The 9,849-nt window shown below is 45.3% G+C and overlaps 1 protein-coding gene across 1 annotated transcript in view; it reads right to left on the minus strand.

Annotated features, from left to right (window-relative positions):
• The window catches only part of GEMIN8 (gem nuclear organelle associated protein 8), a 45,418-nt gene extending 40,239 nt beyond the window's left edge, over window positions 1-5,179 (minus strand). The window contains exon 1 of the mRNA XM_015429630.1: window positions 5,123-5,179. The gene's annotated coding sequence lies outside the window, so the exon portion shown is untranslated. The remainder of the gene's footprint in view (window positions 1-5,122) is intronic.
• Window positions 5,180-9,849: the final 4,670 nt, after the last annotated feature.

The raw sequence follows: 9,849 nt of genomic DNA on the forward strand, positions 1-9,849 counted from the left end.
GAGGGTGACCAGTGCCGTCTCCATCCCATGTCCAGGGTGAAAGCCGGACTGGAAAGGGTCTAAGATGGAAGCGTCATCCAAAAAGCTCTATAGCTGAGTTGCCACTGCCCTCTCTATTAACTTGCCTAAATAGGGCAAATTGGAAACCGGTCAATAGTTGGCCAATTCAGCCAGATCCAATGATGTTTTTTTCAAGAGAGGGCGAACCACTGCTTCCTTGAGCACCCCAGGGAACTGTCCCTCTACGATGGACTTGTTGATCATCTCCCTCAAGGTGCCTCGCAACCCATCGCGGCCAGCTTTAATTAGCCATGATGGGCACGGATCAAGGCAGCCTGTGATAGGGCGAACTGCTAGGAGCAGTTTGTCAACTTCCCCTAGGCTGAGCAGGCTGAAATGATCCAAAACTGGCATCGAAGACGTGCATGGAGCCTTGAGCTTGCTCACTGTTTCAACTGTGGCAGGGAGGTCACGGCGGAGCGACAAGACTTTATCCACAAACTTTTTGTCTCACAAGGCATCCAGAATGAATTAATTTTCTTTATACCTCATGTTTTATGTTAATATTGTTATTTATAATTAAAAACTAGAATAGTGGCTGCCCATCCAGTATTAAGTGCAGTTGAGCTTTACAGAGGAGATGTATTGCAGACTGAAAGAATTCTGTTGACCAAACATGTACAAATGATATAATTTGTTTTAATGAATGTATTGTATTACTGAAGGAGGTCAATCCTGTTATTTAAGACTTTATCATTCTAATGCTGCTGAGCAAGATTTTGCATTTTGAATGGCTGGTCCTACATAAATGTTAATACCGAGGACTTCCATGAATGGGAATCATTGGAACCACAAGCGTTTAGACGTTCAGGAGTTAACTCCGTTACAGTAGGCGTGTGCTTATATACTACGACTGTGCAGATTAGAACTCCAGCTCTCTTCTGCAGCAGAAATTTTCCATCTCTTAGGACGGCAGATCGGAATGAAAGGAGATGGATGATATCAGGATGGCTTTCATTCATCTGAAATGCAAATTATGAAGCTACTACAAGGCAGCACAAAGGCACAGCTAGCACAATTGTACAGCTGAGAGAGAGAGAGAGAGAGAGAGAGAGAGAGAGAGAGAGAGAGAGAGAGAGAGAGAGAGAGAGTGTTTGATCTTTTCTGACTAACCTTTCCTCTCAAGAGGTTATAAGGCTCCATGAGCAGCCCATGCGTTGTTAGACTACTCACACGGGTAAAGATCTGAAATATCTCAGGCTCATGGCTGGCTGGGGAGAAAGAGAATTCATTCTCTCCTTTTCCTCTGCTTTTCAAGAGGGAGCAGAAACAAAACACGGAACAATACCAAGCCAATGTAATTAACAGAACACTGCAGAGATTTGCAGCTTTTCTAGCCTACAGAGCAGATTTCTTCCCAAACATTCAAATTCCCATGCTCCAGACCAGAGTCGTGTCCATCCCAAACATTCAAATTCCCATGCTCTAATCCTTTTAAAGTTTGTTCACTTCTCTCAGTTTATGCATGCTCATGTAATTCTTTTAATATAACACATCTGGGCTCTGGCAAGGTCGCCATTAGAAACATAAAGGTCCTTTTCTCACATTTGGAACACAAAGTCTTTTGTATCTGCCTTTCCGGTTTCCTGCCTATAATTAGAAAAAAAATATCTACATTTACATTCTGCCTGCTCTGACCATTCACCTAACGGGGCCTAAACTCACTGAGTTAAAAGCAGACACCCATTCCTTGCAGGAAAGCAAACATACAGTAGTTATAACCTCATCAGATTTCATAGTAATGACTAACACTGGACATTCCAAAGGCAGAAACCAGTTCTCTCCTCTTTCAAGAAGTTTTCACATTATTATTTGACTTTTTTTACCACAGCAAAGCTCCAGGAACTTTGGAAGAAAAATATGAATCCAGTAAATGAAGGAATATTCAGAAACACTACAAACCATTTAGAGCAGGGGTGCTGAACTCATTTGTTATGAGGGCCGGATCTGACATAAATGAGACATTGTTGGGCCAGGCCATGTGTGTCATAAAATGTAATGCCAGGTAGCGGAGATATAAACTTTATAAAGGACAGAAACAGAAAGATTTTTTTTACTTAAAATAAAAACATGCGTTTAACATTAGCTCTGTAAGCTGCAAACCTGCTTTTGATTTATTGACATTCACCATAGAAATCTCATGCTCAGAGTTCTGAGTCTAGGACCCCGGTTAAATCATGAAATGGCTGAGTGATTAAGAGAGTCTGGCGAAGCAAGCTATGATGCAGCGGCAGCAGAATTGGAAGCAGGAGATGGCCAGTTCCACTGTGGGCCTGATAGAAGCAATCTGGCGGCCTCATCCGGCCCCCGGGCCGCATGTTTGACACCTCTGATTTAGAGTACATTTAGGAGGCCACAGCCGTCATATGGTACGAAAGTGGGTGCCACCCTGTCCCCAAGCAGAAAAGGGCACATATGATATAGGCATACTGTGTGATCAGATGCCTGAGGCCACAACCCACTACAGAGGTAGAGAGGGTGTGTGGGTAGGGACAGAGGACTTGCGTTTTTATCCTGTTTATTTTCTGTGCCCCAGTTGTGTTGAAGTGCCTGTGTTTATTTTCTGTGCCCAATATGTATATAGTTAAATAAATCTTCCTTTTTTGAGTTTAAAAAGCCTGGTGTGCCTTAACCACATAGTCCTCCCCACTCTGCACGTTACCAGGGGCAAAAGGAGGTCAGGGAACACAAACGGACCTAAACTTGAGAATTTGCCAACTCTCCAGGGGGCGCCCAAAGATCGAGGTACCCACTTCACAAGGTGGAGAATTTAGCCAGAGGGGTCTCACTGTCCCTCAAGGAAGGCGGTAACTCAATTCAGTGAGTGGTGGCAGCGTTAATAAAGAGAAATAGTCCCACCAGGCAGGGTGGGAAGGCCAAAACAGGGGCTTGCGAGCCACAGGATGGCACCTCAGTCTCCCAGGGCTGGGGGCGGGTCCCCATTTCGCCACACCGCCAAAGAGACAAATAACTGAGTCCTAGACTGAATCAAGCTTGAACTCTCCCCTAGAAGCTAAAATGACTCAACTGAAGCTCTCATACTTTGGTCACATTATGAGAAGATGCAGAGTCACCGGAAAAGATAATCATGCTAGGAAAAGTGGAGGCAGCAGGCAAAGAGGAAGACCCACATGAGATGGATGGACTCAATAAAAGAAGCCACGGCCCTCGGTTTGCAAGACCTGAGAATGGCTGCTAAGAGGACGTTTTTGAAAACATTAATTCATAGGGTCAGCATAAGTCGGAAGCAACTTGACGGCACTTAATACACACACATTCCCCATTCCAACTAACTGAGGGGAATGATTCCACATCAATGTTTGTTTCTTATAAAAATCAAACAGCAAACATAGGAAGGGCAGCCATTTAATCTATCATTATAAATTACTAGAGGTCTAATTTGTATTCCAAGTAGTTAGTGTAATGACTGTATCTGAATATTAGTCTTCCCAAGCAAACATGGAGTTTATATTTAGTGCTTGTTACTTAGCTCAGAATTAAATCTGGTGCAAGGCAGAAAATCTACTAAACTATGAATTTGTGGATGTTCCATTCCAACATGTACTATTAAGAGCTGACACATCCCCACAGACTATTTCCTATCTACTTCACCGCACCATTTATGTTAAAGAAGAGTTCAGTTATCCATAAGACTCAAACAGATCAGGCAGCTTAACAGAGGCAGAATAAATGGCTTGCAGAAGCATGAAACACACAATGTGTCATCTCCCATATTCTGAATCCTTGAACAGATAAACACAAAAAAGTCAAACCAAAATAGGGCAAAGATAATCTCAACTGTGTTTAAATAATATTGGAATGAAGCTCACAATACAGAGTAGCATCCAATGTATCTGGAACATATTCTTAAAAGGTGTTTATCATAAAGTTATGCTATGATGCCCTCTCCTGGGCTTGCGTATCAAATGTACATACAGCAGCATCACTTTCTGATAACCATTCTGTTACAGAACCTCACACTATAAAACAATAACAACAAAACCTAGCATAAATTGAAGAAGCTAGTCCATAAAAGCTTATACTGGAATAAATTTTGTTAGACTATAAGATGCCACAAGACTCTTGTTTACTTTCTGAGAGGCATATACTAGTAGTACAGTAGATACATTATTTATTGATAGACTCTAGCCCTGTTGACATGTTACAGCGAATGCACATACATTTTGCATGTACATCTGTTTGAGCCAATGTCCATTCATTTTATTAAAGAAACTGAAGACCAGTACATGGATAAATGTGTGGTTTCAATCACACATTCAGCTGTACATACATTCAATGTAACATGAGAATTACTCAATGCATGTACAAAGAAAAAATCAAGTGTACACTGTCCACAGATTGCACAAGCACTCACTGAAACTTGTGGCCAGGGCTTCTCTATGGGGTCTTTAACATCCAAACAGGAAGCAGAAATTCACCCGGGTTCGCCACTCCCGGCACTCTCATGACTTTTTAAATTTTAGTCTCACGCTATTAAATCTTCTACAGAAAAAGCACAGAGCCTCTGCTGACCACAAAACTGTCGGTCACTCTAACTGCTAATACGGTTGCCAGCTCTGGGTTGGGAAATTCCTGGAGATTTGGGGGGCGGAGCCTGGGGAGGGACCTCAGCAGCATATAATGCCATAGAGCCCCCACCTGCCAAAGCAGCCTGTTTCTCCAGTGGAGCCGATCTCTGCAGCCTGGAGATCAGTTGTAATTCTGGGAGATCTCCAGCCACCACCTGGAGGCTGGTAACCCTACCTGCTAACTTTCCTTCCCGATAGTGGATTCTCCAAGGAAGCACTTCCCTTCCTGGATATGCTTCAAAGAGTCCCTTCCTGCTGTCTTGTACATTCAGGAAAGCTAATGCCAAGCAAATGGCCTGGCCTACAAATGTTCTCCATTTGAGGGGCAAGGCTAACCCTAACCCTTCCTTGTGCCTAGCACCCCTGGAAAGAGCGGCACGGACGGGCTCTACCCCGGAAACAGCAGCAGCACCACGTCCCTCTTCTCGCCTTAGATCACTCAGATTAGAAGACAAGAACCGCGGCACACGTACTTTGCCTGCGGGATCCACAACTCGAACCGGCGCCTGAATCCTCTTCCTTCCTGTAGGGAAGGGGCGGAGCGTAAGAGCGTGGCCGAAGTTCTCACTAAATGCGACTGAGCATGCTCAAAGATAGCGGAACCTGTTCCCTAGCTGCACCCGAAACCGCTTGCTCTTTTTTGCCGTAATTAGGAGGAGATTTCGCTACGCTGTAGCTTAGAAAAGGTAGATCCAAAAATATGTCTGCATTAGGAGAAAGGGACGCAGGGGCTCTGCAGTATGCTACTTATACCTAAACAAGGCGGGGAAAGTAAATATGGTTTACTGTTTTATTAAAAACAAAAAACAACAAAACTCCGTTACTGAAAAGGGCTCCCGGGCCAGCATGAATATAGCATGCTCACTCGTTCTACTGTAGCCATTACCGTTACCTGCCTGTATTGGCTGTCCTTTTCTTTTAAAATTTCCTTTTACGTTCTGCTGTACAATTGTGCCATCTCCTGGACCTGGATAAGCACAACAAGCAGAGTTCAGTTTTTCCTACTATATTTGGAAACGTTTTCCTTCAGGACATATACTTACCCTATATTTTAACTCCTGGAACTTCTGAATATAAAAGCCAAGGACACTAGGTTTTCCTGCGAAATCCAGCACTTGCTGAAGTCAATAGGAAAGCTCCGCAGGTTCCAGCGAAGTAATCTCGGTGGCACCCTAAAGAGACATTTGCAAGGAACTAGTGTCCTTTTGAACTCAGGCACATGGGAAATAGTCCAGCTCGATTCCCCACCCCTCAGCCTAATATCATGTTTGCTGTGTCACATTTGTTTTCTGTATGGATTCTAGTGCACAACTTGTGTTAAATATTGACTCTGGAATTTCTTTAGTTCTGTCGTAAGCAACTTTGAGCAAGGGACAGTGACATACCTTTGCTGGGGGGGATTAACCTTTTTAGATACTGAAGATATTTCAGTACACATACAGCCTCTCAGTATCCATTTTTTTTTCTTTTATGACCACATGGGGGAATACTTTTTAAATGTTTAAAGTATGATCAGTGGAGTTGTGCTGATGGCAGATTTACAAGATGAACTGAGATTCTGCCGTGTTTTTGTTGTTCAGCATCCATGGAACAACATTTCGTGATGGTGGGGCATGAAGACAGCTCCTAATTAATTTCAGTACTATAGAGAATGTCTTTATAACGCTTGCCTAGTGGCTGAATTGCAGCACTACTTATTTTATCAATGTGTGTGAGCCATAAGTATCTTCTGACTCACGCGGGTGACTGAATGATCACAGAAACAGCTGTAAGCAACTAGTGGTTACAGGCTCAGACTATGGTCTGGGAGAACAAGATCTGAATCCCTACCCTGTCGTGAAAGCTCACTGGGTGCCACTGGACTCGAACTTTGCTCTGCTGCTTTGACCAACACGGCTACCCACCTGAATCTATCCGGGTGAGCTTGGGCCAGTCCTGCACTCTCAGCCCAAGCCACCTTACAGGATCGGTGTGAGGATAAAATGGAGGAGAAGAGAACAATGTAAGACACTTTTGGTCCCTGCTAGGGAAAAAAAAAGGTGGGGTATGAATGAAGTAAATAATAATGTTTCAGAGGAGTAGCCATGTTAGTCTGATGCAGCGAAATCAAGTAGAAGTCTGGGAATGGTGCCAGTGCCAAAATCCCAGTTATTAAAGAAACCTGGGAGCTTTTATTCCTGACAATTTTGATGTGCAGTTCCATCACACATCTTCTGCACAATCCAGCAAAAGAGATCTGCATGCATTAGCAGCCTCCCATGCACATTGTCAATGCACATCTGAATCAACAGCAAGCTGTTCATTAAAATCCAACTCAACTTGATGGCTGTGTTTCAAGGTACCAAGGAGGAGGGGGATCCATATTGGAGGATTTTGGAATTCTTGTCACATAGCAAGCTTCCCAATATTTCAGTTGGATCAGGGAAGGGACAAGCAGGAAAAGGTCTGTGTTTTCTTGAGAATATTTTACCTGCTGGGAAGTTTTGCCCTGTGGAAAAAATGTTTTGTGTAAACACAACCTTAATTAGATACTGAACATCTATTTAGATAGGTAAGGACACTGCCCCAAAGCCTTACTGTTCTGTAGTTGAATGTGTGCTCATCTCATATGATGCTCATATAGCTGCTGGCATTTCAAACTAATAAGGGCAGGATTATGGGTAGCCAAACAGTCTGCAAGCAATTATTAAACTGGAATTGCATACCAGCTTAGAAAAATTGATCGCTACAACCCCTGGCAGCCTCTTTGCTCTCTGTAGCAGACTATTGATTATTATTACAGTCTTGGTTTAACTGCTTCTTCCAGCTCCAACCAGCCCTTCTCAGCCCAATAGGAAGCCAATGCAGCTTCAAACAGCTATTTATTTATTATTCATTTATTAGTTAAATTTATATCCTGCCCTTCCATAACAGGCTCAGGGTGGGTAACAACAAGTGCATGCACAATTAAAACCAGGTAATAGAACTAATTCTTAAAACATCAAATGATTAAAAGATGGCAAATTAAATATAACAGTTCAGACTCCCATAAGTCAGACTGATGGTAACTGGAGTCAACCAGTATTGCTCATATAATACCCAGACTTTGCATAGGGCAAATAGTCAGGGGAACATCTGTGCAAGGAGGCCAACTATTTGGGTGTCCACTGCCTCAACTGAAAGCCTGTTGGAACAGCTCCGTTTTACAGGCCCTGTGGAACTGTAGTAGGTCCCACAAGCCCCTGATCTCAAGTGGGAGCATGTCCCACCAGGTAGGGGCCAGGACAGAGGAAGCCCTGGCCGTGGTTGAGGTTAAGTAGACCTTTGGGCCAGGGATAACCAGTAGATGTTGATCAGCGGAGCACAAGGCTCTCCGGGGGGTATATGAGAAGAGGCAGTCCCTTAGATATGCGGTTCCCAGGCCACTAAGGGCTTTAAAGGTTAGCACTACCACCTTGAAACAGATCCGATACTCAACTGGTAGCCAGTGCAACTGGCGGAGCACCAGCTGAATATGGGCCCGCATTGGCATCACAGTCAGCAGGCGAGCGGCTGCATTTTGCACCCTCTGGAGTTTCCAGGTCAGGTTCAAGGGTAAGCCTGCGTAGAGTGAATTACAGTAATCTAGCCTGGAAGTGACCATTGCATGGGTCACTGTGGCCAGGTCCTGGGCAGAGAGATAAGGGGCCAATCGCCTGACCTGCCGAAGATGATAAAAGGCAGACCTGGCAATGGTGGTGACCTGGGCCTCCATAGAAAGTGAGGCATCCGGGATCACACCCAGGCTCCTAACCCATGGCGCAGTCACCAACGGCACCCCGTCAAGGGCCGGGAGCCTAATTCCTGAACCCATACCACCCCGGCTCAGGCACAGGACCTCCGTCTTCGGTGGATTCCGTTTCAACCAACTCTCTTGTAGATGGCCTCTAATTCCCTGCCCAGATTTTCTGGGGCAGAGTCCGGCTAGCTTGTTGCCTTTCACAGACTGTAATGTGTCTTTCCAATGGTGTGCTAATTATGGGGGGAATGACTTCCCCTTTATTGTTTTTAAGTTTAGAAAATGGCCTTTTAAAATAAAGTATTTATTAAATTGTCTTTTAGAATTAATTATATTTTATATAGGCTACTGATTTTGTACCGTCAGAGATGCTCTTTTGACCATTTCAGATAGGCCATCAATAGCAATTGCTTCCTGGAGAAAAAACTAGGAATGTCTAGCAGGGAATGTCTTTGCCTTTTGGTTCCAGGTTATACGAGACATACAGCAGCAAGGAGAATTAGGACAAATCTGCAGATTTCCCCCAGTGGAGTACAGTTAATAGACCATCCTGCCTGTGTCGCTACTGGATCAATTCTAAACTCTTTGTATCTAAAGGAAGTCGGGTATCACCTTTAAAACATATGCCTGGACAAACCATGCTGGTTTTGAACAATAAAGAAGTAAACAAAATTCTGTCTTCTTTAAACATGACTAAACTTTTCTCAGTTTCCCTTTGATATTCTGAAGAGATTCTAGACTTCACCAATTTAAGGCAGCTGTCCTGTGAAGCTGGGACAGGTGCATTCCTGATAATGTTCACAGGGCTTCTATGATTCCAACACATGGGCCAGAGAAAGAAATGGCATCTGCACTAAGGGGACTTTCTAGCCACAAGATCTCGACCAGTTTGGGGCCACAATTTCTTTCCCACCACCACACCGGCGTAATCTTCGCGGGGGCTGGGGGGCTGGCGCCCCCCCCGAAATTCCCCAGAAGCCCCGCCCACCCCTCGCCCTCCCAAGCCTCCAAGTTATGGGCGCCCCAGCTGCTGTCCGCCGCGCAGCCCACTCCGGAGCCCGACGTGGAAGAGAGCCCTGGGGCCGCCTCCCGGGCAGGGAGGAGCCAGCCCAGCAGGCCGCGGAGGACTCTGCCGGAGGGAGGGAGGGAGGGAGGGAGGGAAGGAGTCTTGGGAAAGGGACCGCCAAGGACTTATCCGCCCGGCCCCAGCCCCGCCCCCGCCAAGAGCGGCCCTGCGGCCATCGTGGAAACACGTGTGTGCCCCGCCCTCCCCTGCTAGGCCTATTCCGGGGTCCCGAGCGCATGAGGAGGGGAGGATGAACTGGCTCTTCCTGCTCTCCAAAGGGGGCGGTGGGGCCGACGCTTGGACCTCGGCTGCTGCCGGGACCCAGCTGCCTTCCACGCTCACTAGTCTCCAGCAGCAAAAGCAGCTGCAGATTGAGT

The sequence above is a fragment of the Gekko japonicus genome, unplaced genomic scaffold (assembly GCF_001447785.1).
Source record: "Gekko japonicus isolate JY-2015 unplaced genomic scaffold, Gekko_japonicus_V1.1 scaffold560, whole genome shotgun sequence".
NCBI classification, from domain to species: Eukaryota; Metazoa; Chordata; class Lepidosauria; order Squamata; family Gekkonidae; genus Gekko; species Gekko japonicus.